The 14,794-nt window shown below is 38.9% G+C and overlaps 1 protein-coding gene across 1 annotated transcript in view; it reads left to right on the top strand.

Moving 5' to 3' along the window:
• The window catches only part of Tbx20 (T-box transcription factor 20), a 54,198-nt gene that overhangs the window by 30,867 nt on the left and 8,537 nt on the right, over positions 1–14,794 (top strand). The window lies entirely within an intron of this gene.

The following is a 14,794-nucleotide window of genomic DNA, read 5'->3' as shown; positions in this document are numbered from 1 at the left end:
CTTAATTATGAATTTCTATTAATGTTAACCTAATATTAATTTAATTTATATTCAAAGTTCTTTTAAGATCTGTTGAGTTGATTAAACTGTTTTTCCTAGTTTTATATAAAAATATAATTCATTATATTCATATTGTCTTTTAGATCACTTTTGTATTTCTTGAGTGAGTACCTGGATTTTATATTATTTTGGAAATATTGTTGAATTTTAATTATTTTTATATTATTTGACATTTTGTGCCAATATTCATAACTGATATGACTTTGATTTCTTCTTTATCACTATCAAATTTCTGCTAGTTTGTTCAAAGGAAATGCAACATTTATTTCTTTTTGTTTTTGGAATTAGTTTAAATAGAAATGAAGTAAACCTTTACTTGAAGAGTTTATCAGACTGGCTCACAAATACCTGGTACATTATTTTTTGAGACGAATACTTCCTTCATGACTCTCTTAGCTTGTTCTATTGTTAACAGCTAACTATAGATTAACTTTGGCTCACATGCTTCTTATCTTGACTTCTACTTTGTCTAACTATATATGGTTAGCCTCTTTCCTCTTTTTAATCTTTTCTTGTTTGCCCCTTGATTTTGAAAAAAAAAATATTTTATGAGTATGAGTGTTTGCCTGCACGTATGTAAGAGCACTGGCGTCATGATATGGCTGTGGAGGCCGGGGGGGCATATCATGATCATATCAGATCCCCTGGAACTACAGTTACGGACTGTTGTTAGCTCCCATGTGGGTGCTGGGAACTGGGTCTTTGCAAAAGCAGCCAGTGTTAACTGTTGAACCACCACTTCACCCCTTGTCCTTTGATTTTCTTAAGAACGGTCACTATAGTAACACACTATCCCTCCTCTTTCTTCAGCATACAAATATTTTGACCTTTCTTTCCTTAAGACAAAAATGAACCTCTCTTGATTCTATTTGACTTACCTAGTTTCTTGTTCCTCCTTACAAATGTTCTTAGAAAGAATTGCATGTATTTCCTTCTCCGCTTGCTTCTTTCCCTTCCTTCCTGCTGCCCTCCAGTCCATCTGTGGTCAGTTGGTGGTGGCCTGCTGCTGCTAAACCCAGCCATTCCTCAGCTTACTTGGCCTACCAGAAAATCCAGTTCTTAGTCCTCAGCTTACTTGGCCTATCAGCAAATCTGGCATAGCTGTCACCCCTTCCATGGCTTTCACAGCTGTAATTCTCTGTTTTCAGTTCAACTCTGTAGGCTGTTCTTTATCTCCTTCCTGGCCCCTTCCCGCCTTCCTCATCTGTAAATGCTGGTGTGATGCAGACCTAGCTCTTGAACTTCTCTTAGTCTGAGTGTTCTCCCTGGGAGAACAGCTTGTAGTCACGTTTATGTCTTATTCGGTCCCCTGAAGACTGGGCTATCTTATTGGTTATCACTTTTACTTTTCCCTGCCTGCTAAAAGCACCTCAGATTTTACACGCCTAAAATTGAATGTCCAACCAGCGCCCTCCACACTGGCTCTCCTCTGTTTCCTACACCTAAACTGTGTCTGCATCCTTCCCATGCCACGGCCAAACAACTGAGAGTCACCCTTGACTCCTCTTTTTCTGTCTACACCCAAGCAATTGATGGATTTTGTCATCCAGCCATTCAAATTATGCCCATAAGTGTCCAACCACTTACCGTGCTCTCTGTTGCCACACAGGTAGAACCTCTGTTCTTTTTTTCTAAATTATTACGTTAATTTTCTAATTGAGCTGTCAACCTCCACTCTTTCTACCCTTAAGTCTATTCTCAATGAAGCAATCAGAAAGAGCTTGTCAAATAAAGGAAGCTAGCTTAGCTCACTTATGTGCAGAGCTCTCTAATCCCTTACCTCCTTGTCTAGAATAGACTACAAAGGCCCTACAGAATCTACCTCCTTCCAGCTCACCTACCCTTCTCTCCCATGTTTATTTCCTTAGACACACTGATCTTGTCTTTCTTCAGTAGGCTCAGGAACATTCCAACATCAGGCTCTTCATTCTTCCCTTCTACCACCATTGTACTGCCCTTATACCTGAGTGATTTAAGTCTTTGTACTGTGCTTTATAAATCCTCTGAACTTATAGTGTCTGGTATTATTAACATTCAAATATGATGATGTGTTTTTATAAATATTGTTCGATATGCTTAAAACTCTTGTCTGGAGGTCCCTGACATTGATATAAAAATTGAATTGATATCTTAGGTATTTTTGATAATTGATTTGTATGATGTTTCTCTGAATTGTTTCTACTTTCCGTTTAATACAGCTATTTGCTTCACATTTTAATTTGTTTAGTGCTTCATTATATTTATTACATTTCTTTTTTATTGGTAGTAATAGCAATCATTCCATATTTGTCATGTGTTAAGCAGTGACTTGCATAGCTGGTACATCTTATTTCATTTTCTCTTAAAATAATCACATTAAGAAGAAACAATTATCTCTATTTAATAAATGTGATAATTAAAGCTTAGAGAGATTGATGCTTTGTCCCCTTTATTCATACGATTTGTGACAGCTGAGTATCAAACCCAGTTCAGTTTCTCAAAAATCAAAGTTGCCTGAGCAAACTATGCCATAGACATGATGGACGTGTTTATGTCTTTTCACAGGATCAGAAATTATCAACAATAAGTTCACAAGCTGCATCAATTTCATCAGCTTTAAGTGACCAATATTGAGTTCACTTGTTGACCATTCCCACGTCAAAAATTCTTTATTCCTTTCCAATCTTAATGAATAGTATCAGTGATATTCAGATCACATATTATACTTCACACGACGATACATAAGTTACAGAGTGGCTAAGAAAGGGTTAATGTGGCCTCAGGACTCAACAGAACCATACTTAAGGCAAAGGCAGAGTTATTCAGTTGTTCAAGAGTCGTTGAAGGTGGTCATAGAAGAAATTGTTGAGTCCAACTGCAGGCTATTCAGGGCCAGAGCTGTCAGGTGTGACACTATCATATGTGGAGCTGCCAGGTGTGGAGCTTTCATGGGATGAGCTGCCAGGTGTGGAGTTGTCAGGTAAGGGATTGTTAGGTTGTCAGATGAGGAACTATCAGGTACACAGAACTGTCTGGGAAGCAGTTTCCAGTGGGCAGCACCCAGCAGAGAGATAGCACTGAGCTGAAGCCTGGGGATACACCCAGAGGTTTTATGCCTGGCAATCTCAGGATACACATACTAGATGGACTGATGACTGGTTCATGTGTCCCACCTTGCCACCATAGTAGGTGTCCGTTTTAAAATATGTTAAGTGAGGTGTATCACTCATTGGTCTTGTGTGTGATAAGCTCATGGACTTGTTTTCTTTGATCTCATGGACTTCGTTTCTTTGATATGGTCTGATCCTAAATTAATCTGATTAGGTGAAAGTGGTAATTTTTTGTCTGTGCAGCTATTTGTCATCAGTCTAAGCAAGCTGCTCTGTATAAGATGGAGTCCCCCAGGGAAGGCACAGCCTGAAAGCCACTGTTCTCCACAATCTGGAAAAGAGCCTGCTTTGTATAACAGTCCTTTCTCTGCTGGTCATTATATTGCCTGTAAATTCAAAATCATTGCCCTTAAATTTTAAAAGAACATAATTGTAAAATTGCTATGTCTCCATTTTGGACGTAAATGAAGCTATATATTTTCTTAGCCTACAAAATAGGAACTACATTGTACCAACCTTTCATCAGCCAATAATTTTTAAGCAATGAGGCTTAAAATTCAACTTTCATCCATATGTCTTCCTCATTTTCCTTTTCCTTTTTAAATTGAATTTTGCAATTTCACTCAATATATCTTGATCATATTTAGACCCCATCCCCTATCTGGATCACCTATAGCCCCCCTCCCATGGATCACATATATTCTGTCATATATGTTAAGGCCCTTTGAGCCAAGTTTGTATTCCCAAATGTCCTTCGGTGTGGGTTTATCCGCTGGAGCCTGGTCAACCTATCTAGCATCACTCCCTTAAAGAAAATCAACTTTCCCTCTCCTAGTAATGATTGGTTGCTAATGGTTCCTTAGCTAAGTTTGGGGCTTCTTACCCATTTCCCTGGTTCTATGCTGGAAATTTTGTCTGGTTTGAGCTTGCATGGGTCTTGTGTGTGCTGTCATCATCACTGTTAAGTTCATGTGAGCAAGTTCCAGACACCTGGAAAACCCTGTTTCTTTGTGGTCATCCACCACCCCTAGCTTTTTACAGTCTTTCCGCCTCCTCTTCTGAGCCCTGGGTGGCAGAGGTTTGATATAGGTGTCCTAACCAGGATCAAACTTACATAACCACCATCATTTTAAATCAACTTGTCTCATTTCATTGCTTCCCCTCATTTCTTTTACACTCCCTCCAGTCATTGGAATTAGATTCTTTTATTCTCCACTGCTAGCAAGCATATGATTGATTCAGGAAGTCTATGTGGTCTATCTTTTGTATAATAGCTTCTGCATGAGCTGTGTTAATAGCTCTGTGTTGCTGTGCATCTATCATTCTTGCTTTTGGGGGTTTTTGTTGTTGTTGTTGTTGATTCTGCTTTCTGCAGCATTAAATATTCAAGATAACTTAAATCGGGAAAGGTTTATTTTGGCTCCGAGTTTTAGAGGTGTCAATCTCTGATTGGTTGGCTGCCTTGCTTTGGGTCTGAGCTGAAGCAGAGTGTCACAGTAGTGGGAGCCTGTGACACAAGAGGCTGTGTGCCCAATGCCCTTTGGTTCTCTTGTAGGAGGGCAGGTATATTCTTCAAAGGGCTGCCACTAATGACCAATTTCCTCCAAATAGGCCCACCTTCCCATAGCCCATTCAACTGCGGGACTCCTCCATGAAGTCCATTGGTGAAAATAACACACTTGTGATCCAATCACCTCTCAGTAACACCACCAGCTGGGGATCAAAAATTCTACTCATGAGCCTTTGGAGCCATTTAGCATCTAAACCATAATAAGAGTTCTTGTATATCTGAGGTCCAATTGTCATTCTGTACAAATCTGAACATGGCTAGTGTTATGGTCTTTTTCCTCAGAACTTTTTAAATTTTCCTTTTAATTATGCCATCTTGCTTTCATATATTATAGGATAAAAACTAATATACTTGGTTGCTGTTGTTTTTTTCCTTGTAGGAAGCTTTCCTGTTTCTGTATGTTTGTCAAGTATTTAATTTTAAAATTCAGAAAGTGGATCAAGTATCTGTTCAGCCTAGACTTTTTCATTAGCATTTAAATATGACTGAAACTTTCATGTTGACAAGAATTCTTAATTGAGCTCAGGACAAATTTCTTACTTTTCTTTTTCTGCCTCCCGTTGCTGTTTCTTCTTCCTCCTAGTGCCCAGTTGACCTGCTTCTGTCAGTCTAAATCCCCTATTATGGGTGTCCTGTATCCCCTGAATCTTTCCCCTGTTTCTCTGTCTCCTTAGTCTTTACTCTGACTTTTGGGAGACTCTATCAGTTTTTTAATATGTTGACTCTGCTTTCTGCAGCATCAAATATTCTGTTTGTAGCCTTTAATAAATTTTGATACAGTGTGATAATTATTTTATTTCTAGTTATGTCTTAATATATTCAAAGTTCCCACCTTATGAATCTTAGTCCCTGTTTTATTAATATAGTTTTCTTATATCTAGTTGAAAATTCAAAAATTCTAAACTGTCTTCCTGTTCCTTACAACAAATCTGCTTCAAAAGTAATCATGTTATGTTTATTAAGTGACTTTTTTCTTTTGATTGCTCAATGTTTTATAATGCCCTTTTGTTTAAACTCATCTATAGAATGAAATGTTTGCTTAATATCAGAAATTAAGATGAATTCTGAGTAGAAGCATGTGGTACTTTGCTGGCCCTTCATATGCAAACCGAAGAAAATAATAATTCATTGTCTTTTCAGCAATATGGAAATAGAGTAGTTCTGTGTGGCTTAGTGAGTTGAATTGGACAGGTGGGGGCAGCCTTTGCATCAGTTTATCTCCCTGTACATCCAGAGACCAGATGGAGCCATGCTCTACTTGTGCTTCCAGCAAGGTGAGCACGTGCCCTACCAGGAGCTCTTCCTAGTCACGACCATGTTTCGCATCCTTCAAATATGGACCCGAGAGTGCTTTGGTGGCATTTCTTCCTTCTAGATGTCAGGAATGTGAGAATCTACGTCCCTTCAACTAATTCAGGCTAACCCCTATCGCTCTAAGTCAGGGCATTCAGGTGAGGCTTGGACTGCAGGTTTCTGGTTTGGTGTCCCCCAGTCAGCTTTGCTCCTTGCACACTGTTGAGTGGCATGTGGGTAGAGCCCTTCCTCACCCCTTTCCTGCTTGTGACTAAAACATGCACTATGTAGTCGGCATGCTCCCTCATTTTCTGGGTTTCTCTTTTCTTGGTCATATCAGTGGGGCAGGAAATTATACACTTATATCACCGTGTTGGTTTAGAAGCCAGCTGAGAGTGATTAAAAAGTGATTATTAAAAAGTAAATCAAAAAGTGATTGAAAAAAACAACTGAACATTGAATAAAACTTTCAAACACATGAAGTTTGGACATTGGCCCCGTGAGATGCAAATCTATTGCCTTATTAGTTTTTTACTGGAACACAGTCATGTTATTTTAGCTCACATACTGAACATGTCTTCTTCCCTGCCATAGCCATAGAGTCTGTTTGACAGAGACCAGGAAGCCTACATAGCTAGACGTATTTGCTATCTGGCCCTTAACTGAGAAAGTTTGCAGAGCTCTGACATGATTTTAAATAGCCAGGAAAGGCTGACAGCAAGGTAACAACCTCCAAGAGATGTGCCATCATGCTAAGTCTGATTTTTCTTCTCTGGGTTAAATGATGAAAATCTTACTTTCATTCTGAAACCCCTGTGGTGATGCTAGTTGATGAAGTTGGAGCCAGCTGATCTCTGTCAGCGTATCTTTTCCCGTCTTCACAGCGGCAGTGGAGATAGAATATTAGGGTCCCCTTAAAACTTGTGGTTCCAGCCAAAGATGACAGAGATGAAAAAGTAACAACTTCAAGTTGTGTCCTTTTTCTAATCTTGTGCCTCACATATTATGAATAACTGGAAAATTGATTTGCTATGGTTATATATGGTTTGCCCTGTGGTGTTATCTCCAATGTGGCTGTGTTAGGAAGTGTACCTTTGAGAAGTCACTGAGTTACTAGGTCATGAAGAGGGGTTAATGCTTTTCTCTTGGGAAGGAGTTCCTGTTCTGGAACGATTAGATGACTTACCTTGGGAGTGGGTGATTATAAACTAAATACACCTTCTTTGGCTTGCTGTAGCTTCCTTTCCCACCATGTGACCCCTCTCTCTTCTGGATATGCTCTCGCACACAGGCTGTACTGTTACTTGATGCCATCTACCAAGTTACAAAGCAGCCTGAGACCCTGGCCAGATGGACCTTGGGCTGGCTTTATGAAAATGATTCTGATCTTGAACTTTTAGCCTCTAAAACCATTAGCTGAACATCTTTTCTTTGTAAAGAACTCCATCTCAAGTACTTTGTTACAGCAGTGCAACATGAACTAAGACATAATTTTTCACCCATTCAGAGTACTAGGACTCTGCAGAACCTTTAGTGAACTGGTATTAAAGGAACCAGGAAAGTAGGTGTTTAAAAGACTCCTACAAAATGGTCCAGCTTGCTGTTGAACACTAGAAAAATCCTTCTTCCTTTGCTCCTTCCTTTTGTTCTCCAGCCTGTGGGCAGAATTTTCAGACAGGGCCTGTCTGTATGTGTTGCCTATGTATGTCTTTTGTGACTTATCAGAGGGCAGGTGGCATCAAGCCTCTGAAACCTCACTTGCTCTCCCCTTCATACCCCAAGCTTCTATGGGATGAGAAGACAGTCTCTTATGGGACTGTGAAGACAGTCCAAGACGCTCTGAACTCAGGCCTAGTGTTTTCCGATGGAATTCTTTCTGCATTGTTGGAAGCTTTACTGATAACTTTAGAGGTGGGAGGACACTCATAAATGAATGGCAATGTGGGATTCTGTAAACCTCTCTTTGGATCACATCTAGTTCTCTGGAAGGCAAGCCATTTCTGGGAGCCCAGTGGGAGGGCTGAATGGGTGCTCCCACTGGCAGGAGTCTGGCAGTCCTGTACTAGAGGCAGTTGTCTTAAAATCCTCCTCGACTTGCAATGGCAGGCATAAGTTTGAAACATTATAGTTGAGACTTTCTGTGGTACAGTTTTGTACATGTAGTTTGCCTCTGGTCTCTGTCTTTACCCTTCCCTGTTTAGGCTTTCTGCTTGCATCTGGGCTTTCTTCCAAACACTCTGACTACCTTTAAAAAAAAGAGAACTCTGCCACTTAGTGCTATGAAGAAGTCATGCATATTGTGAACTGGTTACTTCAACCTAATAGTTTTTAGCCAAGTCGACAACAAAATAAATTCTCGTATCTCTCTTAGCTCTTGAAAAGAAAGTCAGTGGAATAGAATTTGGGCCAAAGAGAAGATTGTTTATATCACTTTTTAAAGGGGAAATGTATTCTGGCTGGGAAAAATAAATTAATTTCAGCCTGGAGAGCAGCAAATTGTTATGGTTTGTAATTTAGTTTGCTAATTTCCTTAATCTTTTCATAAACATAGCTGTGTTTGAAGCTGTATTTAAAAAAATAGATTATGAAATGTCTGCAATGAAGTGTCATTTGAGTGAAATTTACAAAGCACCAGCAATGACCAACAAACCTGGGTGATGATTACATGAGAGGCAGACTAACCTGAAAATAAAAACATTGGAAGAGAAAATGACAAAAGCTAGAGTCAATAGTCTTTGCCCTGTGGACCTGCGCCCTGCTCCTATTGACCCATGATGCTGGCCTGGGACCCATATTGTATCAGGACCCACAGAGTAGAGTAGGGTTTTGAAATAGGGAGACCCAAAGACATGTGTTTCCCCTGCCTGGAGGGGTGGGACACAGGAGTGCTGTTGCTTGTCTGTATCTAGGTTGTTACAATGAACAATCAGTAGCTGGGAAGTTAGAAACATTTTTCTCTGGAGGCTGGCAGTCCAAGATCTGAGTGCTGGCAATTTGGTCTCTAGTTCTTCCTTCCCTCTTTGATTCATCCCTGGTGTCACCTTGGTGGAAGCAAACAAACTCCTTCAGTCTCTCTTACAAGGCACCAGTCTCTGGATGGGACTTACCGTGTATGGCAAAATACATGTGGTCCAGTGGGGGGATTGGAGGGATGTGGATGGGGGAAAGGGCCTAGTTTTATTTTTTTGGTTTATAAGTCATTTTTAAAAATTTGTTGATTTTTTTTGTGTGTATATCATACAGAACATCCCAAGCAATCTTATTCATCTATATACCCACTTCCCAAATGGAACCCTCCCGTAGCCTCCCCCACCCCCGACTGAAGCCCATATACTCTGTCATCCCTGTTATTGACCACTGTGTTGTCGGCACCCCCAACCATTCCCCAGTGCTTGTCCATCTGTTGAATCTATTCAGCCTGTCTAGAGAACCTTGTTTTAGGAAGATCAGCTGATCCTCCTCTAGCAGCAATCAGTTGTCAACATTCCTTTAGATAAGATTGGGGCCTGCTGTTCATTTTCCCAGTTCTATGCTGGGTTACTGTCTGGAAGTCTTTTGGGCTACCCTGGCCAATAACTCAAAGGAAGGTATCTCCTGTCTGGCATTTTTTCTTGTTATGTAGCCTTTAGCTATACATATGGACACTTAGAAAATTATACTTACCCCATTAATCTTTGGTTATACTTTCCTTTTGGGTGTTTAAGACCCTACAATTGGCCTAGATAAACCAATTTATTTTTACTCTTAAGGTCATTTGAGGATCTGTTCCTCAGGGGTCACATGGGCTTGGGAGGAGCCCCCGGCTCCTTTCTTTTACCAGTCGGTCTATGTGAAGATAAGTCAAAGGTCCTGCTCAATCATGGCTGTCTTTGCTTGGAAGCTTGGAGGAAATTTTCCTCTGTGTTAACCCTCCTCTTTGTAGACTGTACACTGGTTCAAGTCCATCTGGTGGGGTCTCCATGGCCTCCTTGATCAAGAGGACAAGTGACTCACCACAGGATATTTTGAGAGATGCTCATAGTCCCCTGGAATTTAGTCAACCTAGGAGGGCAAGGAGCAAAAATTGTCTTTATGTCAAGAGGGCCTAAATTTGATTAATAACCATTGTGTAAAACTACAAAAGCTCAATAATTTTTTTTAAAAAATAACAAAGGCACCAGTCTTGTGCATGAGGGTTCTATTCTTTCCAGACTAGTCCTTCAAAAAGCCACACATCCTCATCTCACCACGTGGTAGATGGGACTTCAACATATGAATCCGGGAGGATAGAAACATTCAGAACATGGCAGGTGTCAGAACAAAGAAACAGAAACAAACAGGAGCTTAAAACTGAATCTATATCTGGAACTGTTGAGCAACATAGGGCAACATTCCAATCTTGAAGAAATAAAAATAAATTTATTCTTAATTTTTGGTATGTAGTTTACTCTTTCTTTGACACAGATCAGAAAGTAAGAAATTGATTCTTAGCTACATTGTGTTCCTTGATTTTAAATTTATAAAAGAAGTGTTGCAGGAGGTATTCATTTGGAAAGTAGAATGAAATTAAGAGTTTTTCAATTTATCCTTCTCATTATATCATTGAATTAGAGGATCTAGACAGCTCAGGTGACACACCCAAGGCTAACCTTACCAATAGGAAGTTTGGAATGTGGACTTAGAGTTCCTTGCAAATAGTGTGCCACTTTTCCAAAAGAGCTATTTAAACATTTTTATTTTCTTTGTATATGTCTTAGTGAATGGAGCAGCTCTGAGAGTTGTACCATATGCAATTGAAAATTTGCTTAAACATGATAGAATATACTCATCTAAGTGCAGGTGTTACAGCCTACTACATACCAGGGCTGAAGGGCTAGCCTTCTTTGCATATGTGGTCTGGTATTGACTGAGCATCATTGTACAGAGCACGATAATATCTATAGATTCATAAGTCATTAGAGACATAATGATCCTGTTCTATCATTCCATTCCATCAGTTCCCCAACATAACTTTAATTAACTTTTTAAATTCACCATAGAATTAATTTAATTTATTATTGAGAAGTCTGTATAAACATATAATGTGTTTTGATCATATCCAACCCCCCATTTCTTTTTCTTCAATTTCTTTCTCATCCCCTCACTGCTATTCCTTTCATGTTTTTAAAAAACCCACTGAGTTCACTTAATGGTGTCAGAATGTGCCTGGGTGTGGGGCCATCTACTAGAGATGGGTGACCTGTCAAGGCTGTATCCCTAAAGAAAATAGACTCTCCCTTGGGATCAGCCACCATGTACCAGTAGCTCCTCAGGTAGGCATGGCACTTTGTGGCCCCCTCCCCCTTCTGTGATGGGATTTTTGTCTTGTTTTATTTTTCACAGTCTTGTGCATGCTTTTACAACCACTATGAGTTCATACCTGCAGCTGTCCTGCTATGTCGGGAAAACATGTTCACTGCAGTCATCCACTGCCTCTGGCTCTTATAGTCTTTCTACCCCCTTTTGATCCTCCTTGAGCCTTTGAGGGAGGGGTATGATATAGATGCCCCATTTAGGATTGAGCACGCTAAAGTCTCTCATTTGCTACATGTTGATGAGTTGTCAGTCTCTGTTCATTATTGTCTACTGCTAAAAGAAAGTTCTCTGATGAGAGTTGAGATATGCACTAATCTATGGATATAACAACGTCATTAGGAGTCAGTTTAATACTATGTCTATTTAGAAGAATAATAATAGTAGGATCTCCCCTATGACCTGTGACCTCTCTAGTCACAGGCATCTGGCCTTATAACAGTTCCAGGCATAGGTTCCATCTTGTGGCGTGGGCCTTAAATTCAGTCAGATGGTAGTTGGTTACTCCTATAGAATAAATCAAAACCCAAGTGTGATAAGGAATTTGATTGCACAGCTTCTTGAGAAAAAAACCAAAAATTTTAAAAAGTCTAAATTAAGACAGACTTAGTATGAACATCTTCATGTATAAGATAAAGGCAATAGTGTAAAGAATAACTAAAAAATTCCTTTAACTAGCAAGATGTGTCTCTGCATTTAAAAGATCACGCATTAATCCTCAACTTCTAAGAGGAAGGATTTATTTCACAAATACGTTTGAAGCACCAAACAAGCCAGTGAGAGTGGTGTGGGGTATTCCAAGACGAAAATGGCCCTGCTCTGTTCTTGTGTCCTTCTTTCTGTGTTGAAAGAAGATCTGCCTCCTACCTCACAGTTACTAAGATTTATTTATAAGTTGAGTCATCTGTACTTTGCATACATTAATTCTTCTAGTTCTCACAGCCATGAGATTTAAGAAACTAAACATCATAGTTTTTGTGTTTCTTTCAGTGGTTTGGTGTAGTTTTAAGTTGCTAATGATAATACCAATATTATTAGAAATGTATATTACCATGGAAAATAAAAATCAATAAGATTTCATGAAATAAATAAAGTTGAAAAGCTTTTTAAAAGATTAGAGTTCTTTGTTTATCCAGAATGGATTACATAACATATTTCAGGTCTCAAATTAAAATTAATAGTGCATAATACATCTCAAATTTTATTACCTTAAAGTTTTCATTTATTAAATACTTTGTAGAAGCTACAAATATTGATGTATTATAATTTACAACATATCTGCATAAATCTTCAGCAAAATATTGTGACAAGGAGTTATTTACAAAGACCCAATTAGACATGAGCTAAACACGGACAAATTCATGAACAAGAAAAACTTTAAATATTTCATTTTCCATATATTAGATTGATTTTAACATGCTTGACATTTTTTTCTCTGAACACAGTGTGTGGCAGGCCTACACTTAAAAGAACAAGCTAGAATTTAAGTTGAAATAGCATTTAACTTTTATTTAATCTTCTTTGTAACCTATATATTATAGGAAAGAAAGTTTAAGCAAGGCATGGAAAGTTGTAGGAATTGGAAGTGACTTTCATCTGAAATAATTATGCATATGTTTATCTTTCAGAACACATAATCTTGAGGACTCTTTATCAAGAAATCAAATTTAATTTTGTTATTTATAAATATTTATTGGGTCCCTGTGTGCCAGGTATCAATTAAGTTGTGTATGAACTCACTTATTTTAAATAACAACATAAGAGTGAGGTTTTATGAAAGTTCTTGTTTCAGAGGAGATAAGATGGAGATGTGGAATAGTGAAATAATGTGTCCACAGGCTCACAGCTGACAAGCAGCCGAGCTGGGACTCAAATTAAGCAGCTATAGTAAATGCTAAAGGCTTGCTAGGGTGGTGGTTCCCCACATGAAGCCTCCAGGCCATAGGTATCAGTCTCATTTGGAAATATATCACATTCTCAGACCACATCCAAGACCTGTGGAATCTGAAGCTCTAGGATAGAGCTGGACAGTCTGTGTTTTGAGGACGTCCCCAGGTGATTGAGATGCACTGCACACTGAAGCCCCCAGCAGAAGGCATTGCCCTTTCTCTTATTTTCCAGTGGAGACAGTCATGCATAACTTACCCTCAAGTTAGTAGGTGCACAAAAAGAGGGCTATGTATGCTCCAGCAGTAATGCAAAGAATGTGGATGGGGGAGGTTTTGAGCATTGAGAATTCTACACTTTAGTTTCAGAGATGGAGGAAGAGGAAGAGCAACCATTCTAACACTGGCAGCACGTGCTGGCTTTGCTCTTCTAGAGTTTGAACAAATTATCTAGATGGTTTTGCATGCTTATGAACATCATGGCATGGAATCATTCCTGCTACCCTCTGTTTTGCCCATCTTTTGGCTGTTTGTGCCTCTGACGAATGTTATTCCTGGAAGTGATGGGTACAGATCTGCCAGAAAAAATCTGTTGAAGATCCATCCCTTAAGGCAATGATGCCTTTTGCTTAGACAACTAGTTTAGCATTAGATGCTAGAAAAACTACCATTCTATAATGGGACCCATTTAAACCCAAAGGCAAGTCTAAGTCCTACCGAGTCTTGCTCTGGGATTCAACAGAGCTACACTACAAAATAAGGTCATAGCTTCTAATGCTTAAGCAGTGTTACCTGTTAACTGAGCCGTTTCTCATTTTTCATGGTACAGTGTTTTAGAAATCTTAGCAGTAGCCTTCATGCTAAACACAGTCTTTGCACTTTTCATTCTGCTGCAAACAGGGATTAGATGTAAAGTAAACAACATGGCTGACTACACTTTGTAACATCTTTGAAGTGAAGGCTGATATGCACCGCTGTGTTCAATCACTTAAACGGCAGTAATGCAATTACGCAGCCTTTTATAGAAGAACTGCTATTGCTTGCAGTTCACTTCCAGGCCTGACACAAGTAAATCACTTCGATAAAATCCCTTTTTTCCACTTTTAGAGACTAGCATAAGTAATGATACCAGTGATCTAGCAAGGACAAAATGAATATAATGTACTTTTTATAGAAAAGCAAAATGTTTCAAAAGGCAGTGATTCATCGTGTTCTTTGGATAATAAATTTTCTTTTGTTGTATGTGAAAGATGTTTAAATGATCTTATATAAAGGCACTTTGGAGAGGCAAATGCTACACTCCTCTGTAGAATTTAAATGCTTATACTTAACATTTTTACATGAAAATTACAGAAAGGAATATACTGTAGAAATGCACCACCCATAATTTGGCACTATTCCTTTATAACTATTCTAAAGGGAGGTATATTCTAGAATATTTAAGCAAAGTCTTTCCTTACATGTAAATAACGACCTGATTCTTTTAAAATTTTGTTCTAAGTAGTAACAGTATGACCTGTGGCTCAGATTTAAAGGACACCAGCTTAAGTAAATTTTTTGTAACT

Source organism: Nannospalax galili, unplaced genomic scaffold, assembly GCF_000622305.1.
Source record: "Nannospalax galili isolate Female #2095 unplaced genomic scaffold, S.galili_v1.0 scaffold1384, whole genome shotgun sequence".
Taxonomy (NCBI): domain Eukaryota; kingdom Metazoa; phylum Chordata; class Mammalia; order Rodentia; family Spalacidae; genus Nannospalax; species Nannospalax galili.
Note: the sequence above shows the minus strand (reverse complement) of the source record. Positions and strands in the feature narration are given on the sequence as shown.